The sequence below is a fragment of the Lepisma saccharinum genome, chromosome 16, assembly GCF_977018435.1.
Source record: "Lepisma saccharinum chromosome 16, izLepSacc3.1, whole genome shotgun sequence".
Lineage (NCBI taxonomy): Eukaryota > Metazoa > Arthropoda > Insecta > Zygentoma > Lepismatidae > Lepisma > Lepisma saccharinum.
Window position 1 is genome coordinate 35,264,087 of NC_139244.1, and position 19,715 is coordinate 35,283,801.

Sequence of the window (19,715 nt, forward strand, 5' to 3'; positions counted from 1 at the left end):
ATTAGCATCAGTGATTGGCCCTCGTGAATTTGCCTTTTTTTTTGTGAGGTGAACATTTCGTAGCGTTACAACCTAGCGTATATTTTGTTGACGCACGACGGCAAGGGCAAAACAAGCAAATCGAAGCATAGAATATAAAACTAGTGTGGACTCAGAATAAATTACGCGAACCAGGCCTTTTTGTAAATTGGCGTTCGTAATAATTACAGAAACTGTGCGTGGCCATTGTTTATGAATCTTTTGAGTAAAACGCCTGTTGGGGCAAAAATTGGATTTTGAATTGTGCAACGAACTTATAGTTCCAGGTCAAATTAGACTTTTCTCGTGCGACGTCAAATGTGGGCGCATTCGCGGTTGAACCAAAAATAACGCAAAGGCATAGAATAAGTACGATCCCTTCTGTTCCTTTTGTTTGTCTTTTCTCGTATCCCGATAATAGGCATATCCGCATTGAGGTAGCACTAACGATGCATTTAGAAAATGGGGACACAAAAGTAAAGTATAACGAGTAAAGTAAAATAAGGGTCGTTTTGGCCTGTGTGTTCGATTGAGTAAAGATGAGTCGTACGTTGTTATCCAAGCACGCAATGTGCGTTGTTTAATAGAGGTAAAACCTCTGTACGAAATATTATTATTATAGAGTAGTTGGCAAGAAATATAAGATTGTTTAAGTAGACGTGCACTTGGTAGTTTGCACTTGATTGTTAAAAATGAATGGGGAAACTATGCGTTATGTTAAATGGAGCGCCGGACGCTCGAATTGTTGATCATGAATGTGTGTTGTTAAATTACTCATAGTAGCTACATTTTGGGTATGTTTGTATTAAACGAATGATGTACTGAATAGCAATCGAGAATACATTTGAGCTTGTTAATTAAAATTGTGTGGAATTTTAATTTCTGTTGCTGCATTCTAAACGGCGAGAATTGCGAAAATAAATAATTGGTTACGAAATAATCCACGATTTAACTAAACGAGAGAATTGGAGATAAGCCTGCAGTCTTTTGGCACGTCTTTTTGAATAATAGATATAATAGTAATAATAGAAACGAAAAGGGAAATTACATTGGAAGAATATTATAGCAATTTTACTTTTTTTTACAGCGAAGAAGGCAGGTATTGCTATTCGCTGTTGAACCCTTTTGAAACTTGTTGTGCGACGTGCGTGAGTTTCTTTGTTTTCAGGGCTCCTTCCCTATTTGTCTCGTGCTTCTTGTACTCGTCGCTCGTAAACTCTTGCGTCATTGTGCCGGAGGTACGACACAAAGAAAGGAAGTACACAACTTGTAACGTGAAGAGCGGGTCTTAAACCTTTTGAAGATGAGTCGCCGCGTAGCCGCTTCCTATTAATTACCGCGTGCAGTCTCGTCAAATCCTGCTCCCACGTCACAAATTTTGGTAGCAGAGCATGGTTTTTTTCGTTCCGATCAATCAATATTATACCTTTTTGTTATAATTGAAATGAATTTTTTTTTCCCCTCCCATTAATTCCCCCCCTTTTTTTCTTTTGTCCTTTTATACAAACTTTGGCAGCAAAGTTTTGGTTTCTTTTGATCCATCAATTCACTTTATATTTTCTTTAGTAATAATTGCCCCGAAAATTTTTTTTACCTCCCATTCTTCACCCCCCTTTTTTTTCTTTCGTGTATTTTTTTCCCCCATTTACAGCTTTTGCCATTTCTTTGGTTTTGGTAGCCCCTCAATTAATCCTTGCCCTTTTTTTTTCAATTAGTGTTTGGCTTTTCTTACTTTTCACTTGTACCGGGTGTTTACAAATTTAAGGATTTCCTTGTTCTTTTGTGATAGCAATATGACATTCGATATTCCTCCTCCCTATGCTCCGTCCCCTTTACCTCCACCCTCCCCTTCAACATTGGATTTTGTAAGTGGTCTCCTGTTACCTCAGCCACAAACGCCCGTGCGCGACCTTGTACGCTTCAATGCCTTCAAATTTCTTTTTCAAGATCTGCCAGTGTTACATGGCCTAGATATCCCTCTTTTATTTACCTTTTTTCTTCGACTTCATAAGATAGTTACCTTGGAATTGCTTGACATTGAGTCAGTTTTGCTATGGGCCTTGCAGTACACCTTGACTCCCCTTAAAGAGATTTGGCTGGAAGGCCTTTTACAAAAGTTGCCTTGGAATTTATTCAAGTTAATGATATGGAATCGGTTGATTCCACATTCTTTATTGTTGCCATTTCAGAACGAGGTTTTACATCGGGTGCAGCAACCCGGTGAGAGTTTGTACTCATTCGTTCGCGACATCTATGACGCTTATCAAATTCTCCCGGTAGAATGGTCGGAGTCACAATTATTAGGGACGATTATAGAGGGTATAAATTTTCCAGCGCGTGCATTACTTTTGGGGCATTCCCGTCCACAAACTATTGGGGATTTACTTCTTATGGCCTAAAACATTTGGCAGCCGGAATTGAAGTGGAATCTCCAACGCAAACCGGACAATGTGGACATTTTGGAACATGTGCCTTCGGTAGACGATTCTTCAGTTCCAGACATTTCGCCCCATCAACCAGTTTCTATTCCATCCTGCATGCCAGCGGTAGCGTCATCAACTAGGTTGGGGCAGGATTCCAATTTACCTTTGGCTTTCGGTACAACACAGGTGGATACCCCTCCCTTTTCACTGCATGCCGAATATCCCTTTTTGTTGGAAGGTCACCCGACACCCACACTGCGGGTGCTTCTTAATCATTCTCCCGTTTTGGCATTACTTGATACCGCTTCTTCGGTATCTATAATTTCTTCTTCTTTGTTACATACTCTTAAAGATTCCTTTCCTATTTTTTCTGACCAATCCATCGAATTGCGAGATGTTACTAACCATTCATTTTTTTTATCCTCCTTTTGTTACCTACCTTTGCGACTTGACCGACTTACTTGGAAATGGCGCTTTTGGGTGTCGGAAGCTCTCCCCTTTTCATTAATTTTGGGCACGGATTTTTTGGTCCATACCAAAGCGACCATTTCTTTTGAGACGAAACTTTTATCCTTTCCCTTTCATCAGGAGGGTGTACCTATTGCTTTCCTTGAACCTACCCAGCTACATATCTCTGAGGCCCTCCCTGGTTCCTCCTCGAGTTCGCCAGAAACTTCTCATGTGTCCGTTATTACCGATCCCCTTCCCGTTCACTTCGATAACCAACCCTTACAATCATTGTTACTTCAATTTCAGGATGTGGTTACGGAAAAGGTTGGTACTTGCACTTTGGATCCGGTTTCGATACCTGTTGTGTCAGACATCCCCTTTCGATCAAAACCCTTCCAACTTAATCCTGTTCAAACTGACATAATGAGGAAACAGATTGAAGAGTTCAATCTGTTTCCTCATTATGTTGCAGGCTCAGCACATTATAGAGCCCTGTCGGTCAGCTTACTCCAGCCCGGCCTTTCTGGTTCCCAAAAAGAACGGTACACACCGTCTGGTATGCTCATATAAGAACCTTAACCGCCTAATAGCGTATGATCAATTTCCGCAACCGCGCATAGACTTATTGTTTCAACACCTACAATCAGCGGCAGTATTTTCTTGTTTGGATCTATGCCAATCGTTCCATCAGATACGGTTAGATGAGAGGAGTAAAGACTTGACAGCATTCGTCACTTCCTTTGGCCAGTATAGATATACTCGCGTTCCGTTTGGAATCAATCTTGGAACTCAGATATTGTCAAGGGTTCTCGATGAGGTATTGGGAAAGTTTAAATACAAGTTCCTTTTGACCTATGCAGATGATTTATTGATATATTCACCCGATGAGTCGTCCCATATGGAACATCTTAGAGAGGTCCTTCAGGTTTTGCGATCGGCTGGTCTTACTGTCAATCCGGATAAATCTATTTGGATGGCGTCGGAGATTAAGTATCTCGGTTATATCATTTGTAAAGGCCAGATGGTTATGGATCCGGATCGGATTTCAGCTATCCAAGATATTCCCGCTCCTAAGAGCCAGAAGGGTGTTTCCCAGGTCATGGGCTTACTCTCGTATTATTCCCGGTTTCTTCCCCAATTCGCTGATCGCACGTCCTTTTTAACAGATAAACGGAAGAAAGACGCTACCTTTGTATGGACTCCCGATGATCAAATTCGGTTTGATAATTTGAAAGCCGCATTCATTGAACATACGGTTCTGGCCTTGCCAGATTTTACAAAGGAGTTTGTACTTCAAACGGATGCCTCAAGTTTAGCACTAGGCGCTACCTTAAACCAACGAGAACTGGATGGCTCATTGCGTCCTATTGCGTTTGCCTCGAGGAAGCGTACACCCTTGGAGCGTAAGCAATCTATATATGAAGCGGAGTGTTGCGCGGTGGTGTTTGGATTCAAGAAATTTCAAACATATTTAACCTCTAAACATTTTGTTCTCCAAACAGATAATCAGGCATTGTCTTGGCTTTTAAAACACCCTGAACAATTTGGTAAGTTTGGTCGATGGCTTTTGTATTTGTCTCGTTTCTCTTACCATGTGGAACACATTGAGGTTATACGACACCCTTGGCGACGTTTATATATCGATTTGGTTGGTCCTCTTGTTCGTTCCACTAAGGGTAATGTGTATATATTGGTGGTGGTGGATGCCTTTTCCAAGTGGGTGTCCTTGTTTCCGCTTCGGTCGGCTACATCCCATCATATTATTGACAAGCTACGCACCTTGTTTTTATTGTTTGGTGCTCCATGTGAGTTGGTTTCGGACAATGCCTCTTATTTTCGTTCTAACCTCTTTAATAATTTTCTATTTGAGTCAAATATTCGCCATATTTACACTAGTGCTTATTATCCCAATCCTTCCTTAGCGGAGAGATTCATACGGAACCTTAAGGCTTCGTTAATTTGTTACCATTCTAAGGATAACTCCAAATGGGACACTCATCTGGAAAGCATAGCTTTTGCCTTCAATACCGCCCAGCATGATAGCACTCATACGTCTCCATCTAAAATTATTTTTGGTCGAGACATAGACGGCCCGATGAATTTTTTTTGGGAGTTACAAACTGACTCTGAATTGGCTGTTCCTCCTTCGCCGGAGCGGGCACATCGCTGGGGTGAAGCTTATCAACATCTATTAAAGTCTTGGCGCTCTCGCCAACTTAAATATGACCCCTCCAGATCCCAGGTTTCTCTGAAACCAGGAGATATGGTACTTTACCGTACCTTTCCCCATAGCAATGCCTTGCTCCGTATTTCTTCTAAACTTCAGGAGCGTTGGTCGGGTCCGGCTCAGGTGTTTAAAATGCTGGGTCCGGTTACCGTCATGTTGGTTGACCCAGATACCCAGCAAATGATCCGAAAGGTCCATGTCTCTTACGTCAAGCCATACATCATTCGGGATATGGATGTTGACCCCCAACCGGTTGATTTATCGGATACTGAGGTTGCAGTTACGCTTCAGTCTTCCCCTGACAACTGCTCATGATTTTTTTGACATTATTAAATGGTAATGCTTATTTCTTCCAGCGTAATTCCTGCTTCTTCTCCTTACTTTGCCAGTGTATATTTATTATGTTTTTTTGTATAGTTGCAAGTGCATTATTTATATTCATGTATTAATATTTTTTAAAAAAATCAGTTTTTTTTGTAATTATGGGTTGTTTTGTACATACCCTTGTTGAGTTATTTATTAATATTGCTGATTATGCTTTATTGAAATTTGACACTGTTTATGTCATGCATCCTATGGTTCTCCCTTATTTTTGGCTTCTTTTGTAATAGTGCTACCTTCCTGTTCCTTTTCGTAGTAATTGTCCTCCTCTCCTTTCCTATTTCTTACTTCTTCCTTCTCACTTTTCTCGTTTTTGATTCTTGTTTTTTTTTCTTTTTCTATGTTTTTACTTCTGCTAGGATGGAATATGCTACGCATGCGCTTTGGAAATTGACTATGTTTAACAACTTCTATTACACTCAGTGTAGCCTTATGATGCATATATACATCTGGAACGACCATGTGGGTGACATAATTCAGTGGTGTGATTGTTTTTCTTCAACTAGTGTCCACATTGCAAGGAATCTAGGTGTATCGACCGGGAGGCGTACACGATCTCCTCTGAACTATGTGATCAACGACAACAGCAGTGCTTTTATATGGAGACTTAATTATGCTCTTTGAAATTTATCAGAGTTAATCTCTGATCTGTGTTTTGATTATGTATATGTCATTATGGTGTATTGATACATTTTGGGGGTTTGTGTTAATAGCTGATTGTGTTTTGGACTTGGTAATGTGGTTGACCTATGATGGGCTTCTATTGGCGCGTTTATATTCTTGGGAACAGTGCATTGCCTTTTTAGGTTAAGGGGGTTTTGTTTTTCGCTTGTTGGGGGTATTTGTAACGTTTGTCCCTCTTGCGTGTGTCCAAACCTTACGTCATTAAAAATTGCTACTCCAATTTTTAGCCATCGAGCGCGTTACGCCTCTCGATTGCTCTCTCTGGTGCTGCCCCTGGCGGTGAATTTTTGCAGCTTATGCCTGCTCGGAAATCCCGCTGCACCAGGCAATCCAGTTCGCCCTCAGCCTTTCAACATAGCACGCCCACTCCGAACGGCTCGCTTCCGTTGCGATCCGCGTCATCTAGTCCACGCCGGCAAGAGTGTACCGATCCACGACTTGTAAAATTGACGTCTGCCACGCCGACCACTGAATGGGGAGAAGGTGATGAAACGAGTACATAGACTCTAGTGGAAGGAAGGCCATGCAACTTTACGTGATTTGAACATTCGTGGGGAGGTATGTACAACAATCTCTAGACCGTGAATATGGCGATGTGAACATATATACTTTTTTTATTCATATTAGCATCAGTGATTGGCCCTCGTGAATTTGCCTTTTTTTTTGTGAGGTGAACATTTCGTAGCGTTACAACCTAGCGTATATTTTGTTGACGCACGACGGCAAGGGCAAAACAAGCAAATCGAAGCATAGAATATAAAACTAGTGTGGACTCAGAATAAATTACGCGAACCAGGCCTTTTTGTAAATTGGCGTTCGTAATAATTACAGAAACTGTGCGTGGCCATTGTTTATGAATCTTTTGAGTAAAACGCCTGTTGGGGCAAAAATTGGATTTTGAATTGTGCAACGAACTTATAGTTCCAGGTCAAATTAGACTTTTCTCGTGCGACGTCAAATGTGGGCGCATTCGCGGTTGAACCAAAAATAACGCAAAGGCATAGAATAAGTACGATCCCTTCTGTTCCTTTTGTTTGTCTTTTCTCGTATCCCGATAATAGGCATATCCGCATTGAGGTAGCACTAACGATGCATTTAGAAAATGGGGACACAAAAGTAAAGTATAACGAGTAAAGTAAAATAAGGGTCGTTTTGGCCTGTGTGTTCGATTGAGTAAAGATGAGTCGTACGTTGTTATCCAAGCACGCAATGTGCGTTGTTTAATAGAGGTAAAACCTCTGTACGAAATATTATTATTATAGAGTAGTTGGCAAGAAATATAAGATTGTTTAAGTAGACGTGCACTTGGTAGTTTGCACTTGATTGTTAAAAATGAATGGGGAAACTATGCGTTATGTTAAATGGAGCGCCGGACGCTCGAATTGTTGATCATGAATGTGTGTTGTTAAATTACTCATAGTAGCTACATTTTGGGTATGTTTGTATTAAACGAATGATGTACTGAATAGCAATCGAGAATACATTTGAGCTTGTTAATTAAAATTGTGTGGAATTTTAATTTCTGTTGCTGCATTCTAAACGGCGAGAATTGCGAAAATAAATAATTGGTTACGAAATAATCCACGATTTAACTAAACGAGAGAATTGGAGATAAGCCTGCAGTCTTTTGGCACGTCTTTTTGAATAATAGATATAATAGTAATAATAGAAACGAAAAGGGAAATTACATTGGAAGAATATTATAGCAATTTTACTTTTTTTTACAGCGAAGAAGGCAGGTATTGCTATTCGCTGTTGAACCCTTTTGAAACTTGTTGTGCGACGTGCGTGAGTTTCTTTGTTTTCAGGGCTCCTTCCCTATTTGTCTCGTGCTTCTTGTACTCGTCGCTCGTAAACTCTTGCGTCATTGTGCCGGAGGTACGACACAAAGAAAGGAAGTACACAACTTGTAACGTGAAGAGCGGGTCTTAAACCTTTTGAAGATGAGTCGCCGCGTAGCCGCTTCCTATTAATTACCGCGTGCAGTCTCGTCAAATCCTGCTCCCACGTCACAAATTTTGGTAGCAGAGCATGGTTTTTTTCGTTCCGATCAATCAATATTATACCTTTTTGTTATAATTGAAATGAATTTTTTTTTCCCCTCCCATTAATTCCCCCCCTTTTTTTCTTTTGTCCTTTTATACAAACTTTGGCAGCAAAGTTTTGGTTTCTTTTGATCCATCAATTCACTTTATATTTTCTTTAGTAATAATTGCCCCGAAAATTTTTTTTACCTCCCATTCTTCACCCCCCTTTTTTTTCTTTCGTGTATTTTTTTCCCCCATTTACAGCTTTTGCCATTTCTTTGGTTTTGGTAGCCCCTCAATTAATCCTTGCCCTTTTTTTTTCAATTAGTGTTTGGCTTTTCTTACTTTTCACTTGTACCGGGTGTTTACAAATTTAAGGATTTCCTTGTTCTTTTGTGATAGCAATATGACATTCGATATTCCTCCTCCCTATGCTCCGTCCCCTTTACCTCCACCCTCCCCTTCAACATTGGATTTTGTAAGTGGTCTCCTGTTACCTCAGCCACAAACGCCCGTGCGCGACCTTGTACGCTTCAATGCCTTCAAATTTCTTTTTCAAGATCTGCCAGTGTTACATGGCCTAGATATCCCTCTTTTATTTACCTTTTTTCTTCGACTTCATAAGATAGTTACCTTGGAATTGCTTGACATTGAGTCAGTTTTGCTATGGGCCTTGCAGTACACCTTGACTCCCCTTAAAGAGATTTGGCTGGAAGGCCTTTTACAAAAGTTGCCTTGGAATTTATTCAAGTTAATGATATGGAATCGGTTGATTCCACATTCTTTATTGTTGCCATTTCAGAACGAGGTTTTACATCGGGTGCAGCAACCCGGTGAGAGTTTGTACTCATTCGTTCGCGACATCTATGACGCTTATCAAATTCTCCCGGTAGAATGGTCGGAGTCACAATTATTAGGGACGATTATAGAGGGTATAAATTTTCCAGCGCGTGCATTACTTTTGGGGCATTCCCGTCCACAAACTATTGGGGATTTACTTCTTATGGCCTAAAACATTTGGCAGCCGGAATTGAAGTGGAATCTCCAACGCAAACCGGACAATGTGGACATTTTGGAACATGTGCCTTCGGTAGACGATTCTTCAGTTCCAGACATTTCGCCCCATCAACCAGTTTCTATTCCATCCTGCATGCCAGCGGTAGCGTCATCAACTAGGTTGGGGCAGGATTCCAATTTACCTTTGGCTTTCGGTACAACACAGGTGGATACCCCTCCCTTTTCACTGCATGCCGAATATCCCTTTTTGTTGGAAGGTCACCCGACACCCACACTGCGGGTGCTTCTTAATCATTCTCCCGTTTTGGCATTACTTGATACCGCTTCTTCGGTATCTATAATTTCTTCTTCTTTGTTACATACTCTTAAAGATTCCTTTCCTATTTTTTCTGACCAATCCATCGAATTGCGAGATGTTACTAACCATTCATTTTTTTTATCCTCCTTTTGTTACCTACCTTTGCGACTTGACCGACTTACTTGGAAATGGCGCTTTTGGGTGTCGGAAGCTCTCCCCTTTTCATTAATTTTGGGCACGGATTTTTTGGTCCATACCAAAGCGACCATTTCTTTTGAGACGAAACTTTTATCCTTTCCCTTTCATCAGGAGGGTGTACCTATTGCTTTCCTTGAACCTACCCAGCTACATATCTCTGAGGCCCTCCCTGGTTCCTCCTCGAGTTCGCCAGAAACTTCTCATGTGTCCGTTATTACCGATCCCCTTCCCGTTCACTTCGATAACCAACCCTTACAATCATTGTTACTTCAATTTCAGGATGTGGTTACGGAAAAGGTTGGTACTTGCACTTTGGATCCGGTTTCGATACCTGTTGTGTCAGACATCCCCTTTCGATCAAAACCCTTCCAACTTAATCCTGTTCAAACTGACATAATGAGGAAACAGATTGAAGAGTTCAATCTGTTTCCTCATTATGTTGCAGGCTCAGCACATTATAGAGCCCTGTCGGTCAGCTTACTCCAGCCCGGCCTTTCTGGTTCCCAAAAAGAACGGTACACACCGTCTGGTATGCTCATATAAGAACCTTAACCGCCTAATAGCGTATGATCAATTTCCGCAACCGCGCATAGACTTATTGTTTCAACACCTACAATCAGCGGCAGTATTTTCTTGTTTGGATCTATGCCAATCGTTCCATCAGATACGGTTAGATGAGAGGAGTAAAGACTTGACAGCATTCGTCACTTCCTTTGGCCAGTATAGATATACTCGCGTTCCGTTTGGAATCAATCTTGGAACTCAGATATTGTCAAGGGTTCTCGATGAGGTATTGGGAAAGTTTAAATACAAGTTCCTTTTGACCTATGCAGATGATTTATTGATATATTCACCCGATGAGTCGTCCCATATGGAACATCTTAGAGAGGTCCTTCAGGTTTTGCGATCGGCTGGTCTTACTGTCAATCCGGATAAATCTATTTGGATGGCGTCGGAGATTAAGTATCTCGGTTATATCATTTGTAAAGGCCAGATGGTTATGGATCCGGATCGGATTTCAGCTATCCAAGATATTCCCGCTCCTAAGAGCCAGAAGGGTGTTTCCCAGGTCATGGGCTTACTCTCGTATTATTCCCGGTTTCTTCCCCAATTCGCTGATCGCACGTCCTTTTTAACAGATAAACGGAAGAAAGACGCTACCTTTGTATGGACTCCCGATGATCAAATTCGGTTTGATAATTTGAAAGCCGCATTCATTGAACATACGGTTCTGGCCTTGCCAGATTTTACAAAGGAGTTTGTACTTCAAACGGATGCCTCAAGTTTAGCACTAGGCGCTACCTTAAACCAACGAGAACTGGATGGCTCATTGCGTCCTATTGCGTTTGCCTCGAGGAAGCGTACACCCTTGGAGCGTAAGCAATCTATATATGAAGCGGAGTGTTGCGCGGTGGTGTTTGGATTCAAGAAATTTCAAACATATTTAACCTCTAAACATTTTGTTCTCCAAACAGATAATCAGGCATTGTCTTGGCTTTTAAAACACCCTGAACAATTTGGTAAGTTTGGTCGATGGCTTTTGTATTTGTCTCGTTTCTCTTACCATGTGGAACACATTGAGGTTATACGACACCCTTGGCGACGTTTATATATCGATTTGGTTGGTCCTCTTGTTCGTTCCACTAAGGGTAATGTGTATATATTGGTGGTGGTGGATGCCTTTTCCAAGTGGGTGTCCTTGTTTCCGCTTCGGTCGGCTACATCCCATCATATTATTGACAAGCTACGCACCTTGTTTTTATTGTTTGGTGCTCCATGTGAGTTGGTTTCGGACAATGCCTCTTATTTTCGTTCTAACCTCTTTAATAATTTTCTATTTGAGTCAAATATTCGCCATATTTACACTAGTGCTTATTATCCCAATCCTTCCTTAGCGGAGAGATTCATACGGAACCTTAAGGCTTCGTTAATTTGTTACCATTCTAAGGATAACTCCAAATGGGACACTCATCTGGAAAGCATAGCTTTTGCCTTCAATACCGCCCAGCATGATAGCACTCATACGTCTCCATCTAAAATTATTTTTGGTCGAGACATAGACGGCCCGATGAATTTTTTTTGGGAGTTACAAACTGACTCTGAATTGGCTGTTCCTCCTTCGCCGGAGCGGGCACATCGCTGGGGTGAAGCTTATCAACATCTATTAAAGTCTTGGCGCTCTCGCCAACTTAAATATGACCCCTCCAGATCCCAGGTTTCTCTGAAACCAGGAGATATGGTACTTTACCGTACCTTTCCCCATAGCAATGCCTTGCTCCGTATTTCTTCTAAACTTCAGGAGCGTTGGTCGGGTCCGGCTCAGGTGTTTAAAATGCTGGGTCCGGTTACCGTCATGTTGGTTGACCCAGATACCCAGCAAATGATCCGAAAGGTCCATGTCTCTTACGTCAAGCCATACATCATTCGGGATATGGATGTTGACCCCCAACCGGTTGATTTATCGGATACTGAGGTTGCAGTTACGCTTCAGTCTTCCCCTGACAACTGCTCATGATTTTTTTGACATTATTAAATGGTAATGCTTATTTCTTCCAGCGTAATTCCTGCTTCTTCTCCTTACTTTGCCAGTGTATATTTATTATGTTTTTTTGTATAGTTGCAAGTGCATTATTTATATTCATGTATTAATATTTTTTAAAAAAATCAGTTTTTTTTGTAATTATGGGTTGTTTTGTACATACCCTTGTTGAGTTATTTATTAATATTGCTGATTATGCTTTATTGAAATTTGACACTGTTTATGTCATGCATCCTATGGTTCTCCCTTATTTTTGGCTTCTTTTGTAATAGTGCTACCTTCCTGTTCCTTTTCGTAGTAATTGTCCTCCTCTCCTTTCCTATTTCTTACTTCTTCCTTCTCACTTTTCTCGTTTTTGATTCTTGTTTTTTTTTCTTTTTCTATGTTTTTACTTCTGCTAGGATGGAATATGCTACGCATGCGCTTTGGAAATTGACTATGTTTAACAACTTCTATTACACTCAGTGTAGCCTTATGATGCATATATACATCTGGAACGACCATGTGGGTGACATAATTCAGTGGTGTGATTGTTTTTCTTCAACTAGTGTCCACATTGCAAGGAATCTAGGTGTATCGACCGGGAGGCGTACACGATCTCCTCTGAACTATGTGATCAACGACAACAGCAGTGCTTTTATATGGAGACTTAATTATGCTCTTTGAAATTTATCAGAGTTAATCTCTGATCTGTGTTTTGATTATGTATATGTCATTATGGTGTATTGATACATTTTGGGGGTTTGTGTTAATAGCTGATTGTGTTTTGGACTTGGTAATGTGGTTGACCTATGATGGGCTTCTATTGGCGCGTTTATATTCTTGGGAACAGTGCATTGCCTTTTTAGGTTAAGGGGGTTTTGTTTTTCGCTTGTTGGGGGTATTTGTAACGTTTGTCCCTCTTGCGTGTGTCCAAACCTTACGTCATTAAAAATTGCTACTCCAATTTTTAGCCATCGAGCGCGTTACGCCTCTCGATTGCTCTCTCTGGTGCTGCCCCTGGCGGTGAATTTTTGCAGCTTATGCCTGCTCGGAAATCCCGCTGCACCAGGCAATCCAGTTCGCCCTCAGCCTTTCAACATAGCACGCCCACTCCGAACGGCTCGCTTCCGTTGCGATCCGCGTCATCTAGTCCACGCCGGCAAGAGTGTACCGATCCACGACTTGTAAAATTGACGTCTGCCACGCCGACCACTGAATGGGGAGAAGGTGATGAAACGAGTACATAGACTCTAGTGGAAGGAAGGCCATGCAACTTTACGTGATTTGAACATTCGTGGGGAGGTATGTACAAAAATCTCTAGACCGTGAATATGGCGATGTGAACATATATACTTTTTTTTATTCATATTAGCATCAGTGATTGGCCCTCGTGAATTTGCCTTTTTTTTGTGAGGTGAACATTTCGTAGCGTTACAACCTAGCGTATATTTTGTTGACGCACGACGGCAAGGGCAAAACAAGCAAATCGAAGCATAGAATATAAAACTAGTGTGGACTCAGAATAAATTACGCGAACCAGGCCTTTTTGTAAATTGGCGTTCGTAATAATTACAGAAACTGTGCGTGGCCATTGTTTATGAATCTTTTGAGTAAAACGCCTGTTGGGGCAAAAATTGGATTTTGAATTGTGCAACGAACTTATAGTTCCAGGTCAAATTAGACTTTTCTCGTGCGACGTCAAATGTGGGCGCATTCGCGGTTGAACCAAAAATAACGCAAAGGCATAGAATAAGTACGATCCCTTCTGTTCCTTTTGTTTGTCTTTTCTCGTATCCCGATAATAGGCATATCCGCATTGAGGTAGCACTAACGATGCATTTAGAAAATGGGGACACAAAAGTAAAGTATAACGAGTAAAGTAAAATAAGGGTCGTTTTGGCCTGTGTGTTCGATTGAGTAAAGATGAGTCGTACGTTGTTATCCAAGCACGCAATGTGCGTTGTTTAATAGAGGTAAAACCTCTGTACGAAATATTATTATTATAGAGTAGTTGGCAAGAAATATAAGATTGTTTAAGTAGACGTGCACTTGGTAGTTTGCACTTGATTGTTAAAAATGAATGGGGAAACTATGCGTTATGTTAAATGGAGCGCCGGACGCTCGAATTGTTGATCATGAATGTGTGTTGTTAAATTACTCATAGTAGCTACATTTTGGGTATGTTTGTATTAAACGAATGATGTACTGAATAGCAATCGAGAATACATTTGAGCTTGTTAATTAAAATTGTGTGGAATTTTAATTTCTGTTGCTGCATTCTAAACGGCGAGAATTGCGAAAATAAATAATTGGTTACGAAATAATCCACGATTTAACTAAACGAGAGAATTGGAGATAAGCCTGCAATCTTTTGGCACGTCTTTTTGAATAATAGATATAATAGTAATAATAGAAACGAAAAGGGAAATTACATTGGAAGAATATTATAGCAATTTTACTTTTTTTTACAGCGAAGAAGGCAGGTATTGCTATTCGCTGTTGAACCCTTTTGAAACTTGTTGTGCGACGTGCGTGAGTTTCTTTGTTTTCAAGGCTCCTTCCCTATTTGTCTCGTGCTTCTTGTACTCGTCGCTCGTAAACTCTTGCGTCATTGTGCCGGAGGTACGACACAAAGAAAGGAAGTACACAACTTGTAACGTGAAGAGCGGGTCTTAAACCTTTTGAAGATGAGTCGCCGCGTAGCCGCTTCCTATTAATTACCGCGTGCAGTCTCATCAAATCCTGCTCCCACGTCACACATCCAAATTTAAATGTGAACCCCCGCGATTTAATTTATGATAACGAAGAAAGCCATGTCTTTCAGCAGTGACGTTCTTTCGATTGCCACATCCCATGCATGTTGGCTAATTTCGGGGTTGTCTTTCTCCATGCATGTCATTTCAGGTTGGTGTTCTAACTTTCAGTCCACTTAAGGGCATGATCACATTGGTGAGGTATGGCGAATATTGCAAGTGTAGTTATCCACGTCATTTTCAACTCGATCTACAGCACTCATTCCTGTAGCAATGGACATTTCTACTCTTACCTAAAATATGATTTCAACTGTATCACTGCAAGTCATTCATTTTATATTAACGTTGTGCAAAATAATTTGTGTTAATTCGAAATAGTTTCCGAGAAATTGGCCTTAGAAGTTGAGCCAAATTGATGTTGTACGTCACGAAACCTGAACCGTCTCTGATTGGATATTCCAGTTATGACGTTCTCGTTCGGCAATGAACTCGGTCGTCTGCTTAGCGCTCTAGAAATCCATGCACGAAGGCGTTCGTTGCTCCTCGTGTTCGTAACGCTGATTATTGCAAAGGATTTTCTGTGATTTTCAAAATGAAATTAACGTTTTGATTATGACATGCGAGAGATGTACGAAAGCCAATTTCGGCAATCTAACATGTGCAGATGCATTCACGGCAGCTCCATATTTTGCATAACTTATATTGGATGGAGCAGAGATAAGAGGAGCGGAAGCAGCGAGTTAAGTTTTGCAAGGGAAATTTGACATGGGGTTTAGTTTCATCGACAGCTTACTCAAGACTATTTAATATTATTCTGTTGAAAGTTTTTCCTCAGTAGCAATAACTACTAATTTTGAGTGATTATTAGTCGCGCTGGTATTACTGCAGTGGCAATAAGTTTACCTCTTTTGCACGACATTATAAACCGACGTTTTTTCCTTTTTTCTTGTGAAGCTCAAAATAAATGTATGTAATGCAAATGTGCGTCGGGAAGGGCACGGGTTCGAACTGGTCCGTTGACCAGCTCCTAGAAGTATTTTCTAATATTTTCAAGGTAATAGTATGTTAGCCTCCGTGGCGCAATCGGTTAGCGCGTTCGGCTGTTAATCGAAAGGTTGGTGGTTCTATCGCACCCGAGGGCGTTGTTTTTAACCAAGAAGAGGTCGTCGAATAAATAGCAATTGACCAATTTGTGTTGAACTCCTTTAAGTTGATGGATACATGAAGCAGCAATTGAGGCGAAAACCAGTAAATACCGCAAGTATCTGCGAAAAACAGACGGGATAATGCTCATATTAATCAACTAAACCTCGAGTGGAAGCTTCAATTGAGTATATCTTGTGATCATGATGACCAAAGTTTGGAATATATCTTCACGTTTGGTAATCGGCGAGAGGTTAAGGTTTATGAGAAATTATAATTGGGAAAAAATGATTGACCAATTTCGAATCATCACGTGAGCGTTGCTTGGGATTTCTGGTGTCTCGTATTGTGAACACTGAAATAAATTGAAAATGAATACGAGCGCAAAAGTTCTAGCAGAGCATGGTTTCGATCCACGGACCTCTGGGTTATGGGCCCAGCACGCTTCCACTGCGCCACTCTGCTTCTTCCATAACAATCACACATCATCAGTTTGTAAATCTGAATACAGAATCAAACTCGTACTTTTGTCGTTGTCGTGGAGTTAGTGCGATATTTACACTATTTCTTCCGTGATTAATTTCATCAAGATTTGGGTTTCGAATTTAAGCTTATAGCAAAATGTAAATCTACCCCACTATTGAAATGCAAGCATCCAAATTTAATTGTGAAACCCCTCGATGAAATTTATGATAATGAAGAAACCATGTCTTTCAGCAGTGACGTTCTTTCGATTGCCACATTCCATGCATGTTGGCTAATTTCGGGGTTGTCTTTCTCCATGCATGTCATTTCAGGTTGGTGTTCTAACTTTCAGTCCACTTAAGGGCATGATCACATTGGTGAGGTATGGCGAATATTGCAAGTGTAGTTATCCACGTCATTTTCAACTCGATCTACAGCACTCATTCCTGTAGCAATGGACATTTCTACTCTTACCTAAAATATGATTTCAACTGTATCACTGCAAGTCATTCATTTTATATTAACGTTGTGCAAAACAATTTGTGTTAATTCGAAATAGTTTGCGAGAAATTGGGCTTAGAAGTTGTGCCAAATTGATGCTGTACGTCACGAAACCTGAACCGTCTCTGATTGGATATTCCAGTTATGACGTTCTCGTTCGGCAATGAACTCGGTCGTCTGCTTAGCGCTCTAGAAATCCATGCACGAAGGCGTTCGTTGCTCCTCGTGTTCGTAACGCTGATTATTGCAAAGGATTTTCTGTGATTTTCAAAATGAAATTAACGTTTCGATTATGACATGCGAGGGATGTACGAAAGCCAATTTCGGCAATCTAACATGTGCAGATGCATTCACGGCAGCTCCATATTTTGCACAACTGATATTGGATGGAGCAGAGATAAGAGGAGCGGAAGCAGCGAGTTAAGTTTTGCAAGGGAAATTTGACATGGGGTTTAGTTTCATCGACAGCTTACTCAAGACTATTTAATATTATTCTGTCGAAAGTTTTTTCTCAGTAGCAATAACTCCTAATTTTGAGTGATTATTAGTAGCGCTGGTATTACTGCAGTGGCAATAAGTTTACCTGTTTTCCACGACATTATAAACCGACGTTTTTTCCTTTTTTCTTGTGAAGCTCAAAATAAATGTATGTAATGCAAATGTGCATCGGGAAGGGCACGGGTTTGAACTGGTCCGTTGACCAGCTCCTAGAATTATTTTCCAATATTTTCAAGGTTATAGTATGTTAGCCTCCGTGGCGCAATCGGTAGCGCGTTCGGATGTTAACCGAAAGGTTGGTGGTTCGAACCCACCCGGGGTCGATGTTTTTAACCAAGAAGAGGTCGTCGAATAAATAGCAATTGACCAATTTGTGTTGAACTCCTTTAAGTTGATGGATACATGAAGCAGCAATTGAGGCGAAAACCAGTAAATACCGCAAGTATCTGCGAAAAACAGACGGGATAATGCTCATATTGATCAACTAAACCGCGAGTGGAAGCTTCAATTGAGTATATCTTGTGATCATGATGACCAAAGTTTGGAATATATCTTTACGTTTGGTAATCGGCGAGAGGTTAAGGTTTATGAGAAATTATAATTGGGAAAAAATAATTGACCAATTTTGAATCATCACGTGAGCGTTTCTTGGGATTTCTGCGTCTCGTATTGTGAACACTGAAATAAATTGAAAATGAATACGAGCGCAAAAGTTCTAGCAGGGCATGGTTTCGATCCACGGACCTCTGGGTTATGGGCCCAGCACGCTTCCACTGCGCCACTCTGCTTCTTCCATAACAATCACACATCATCAGCTTGTAAATCTGAATACAGAATCAAACTCGTACTTTTGTCGTTGTCGTGGAGTTAGTGCGATATTTACACTATTTCTTCCGTGATTAATTTCATCAAGATTTGTGTTTCGAACTTAAGCTTATAGCAAAATGTAAATCTACCCCACTATCGGATTGCAAGCATAAAAATTTAAATGTGAACCCCCTCGATGAAATTTATGATAACGAAGAAAGCCATGCCTTTCAGCAGTGACGTTCTTTCGATTGCCACATCCCATGCATGTTGGCTAATTTCGGGGTTGTCTTTCTCCATGCATGTCATTTCAGGTTGGTGTTCTAACTTTCAGTCCACTTAAGGGCATGATCACATTGGTGAGGTATGGCGAATATTGCAAGTGTAGTTATCCACGTCATTTTCAACTCGATCTACAGCACTCATTCCTGTAGCAATGGACATTTCTACTCTTACCTAAAATATGATTTCAACTGTATCACTGCAAGTCATTCATTTTATATTAACGTTGTGCAAAATAATTTGTGTTAATTCGAAATAGTTTGCGAGAAATTGGCCTTAGAAGTTGTGCCAAATTGATGCTGTACGTCACGAAACCTGAACCGTCTCTGATTGGATATTCCAGTTATGACGTTCTCGTTCGGCAATGAACTCGGTCGTCTGCTTAGCGCCCTAGAAATCCATGCACGAAGGCGTTCGTTGCTCCTCGTGTTCGTAACCCTGATTATTGCAAAGGATTTTCTGTGATTTTCAAAATGAAATTAACGTTTCGATTATGACATGCGAGAGATGTACGAAAGCCAATTTCGGCAATCTAACATGTGAAGATGTATTCACGGCAGCTCCATATTTTGCACAACTGATATTGGATGGAGCAGAGATAAGAGGAGCGGAAGCAGCGAGTTAAGTTTTGCAAGGGAAATTTGACATGGGGTTTAGTTTCATCGACAGCTTACTCAAGACTATTTAATATTATTCTGTCGAAAGTTTTTCTCAGTAGCAATAACTCCTAATTTTGAGTGATTATTAGTAGCGCTGGTATTACTGCAGTGGCAATAAGTTTACCTGTTTTCCACGACATTATAAACCGACGTTTTTTCCTTTTTTCTTGTGAAGCTCAAAATAAATGTATGTAATGCAAATGTGCGTCGGGAAGGGCACGGGTTCGAACTGGTCCGTTGACCACCTTCTAGAAGTATTTTCTAATATTTTCAAGGTAATAGTATGTTAGCCTCCGTGGCGCAATCGGTTAGCGCGTTCGGCTGTTAACCGAAAGGTTGGTGGTTCGATCCCACCCGGGGGCG

General features: G+C 40.8%; 2 non-coding genes across 2 annotated transcripts; both read left to right on the plus strand.

The window, feature by feature from the left end:
* The first annotated feature begins 17,854 nt into the window (after positions 1–17,854).
* On the plus strand, positions 17,855–17,927 carry TRNAN-GUU (transfer RNA asparagine (anticodon GUU)). The gene has a single exon. It is a non-coding gene; the product is annotated as a tRNA-Asn (tRNA).
* A 1,714-nt stretch (positions 17,928–19,641) lies between these two features.
* TRNAN-GUU (transfer RNA asparagine (anticodon GUU)) lies at positions 19,642–19,715 on the plus strand. Its single transcript has one exon. It is a non-coding gene; the product is annotated as a tRNA-Asn (tRNA).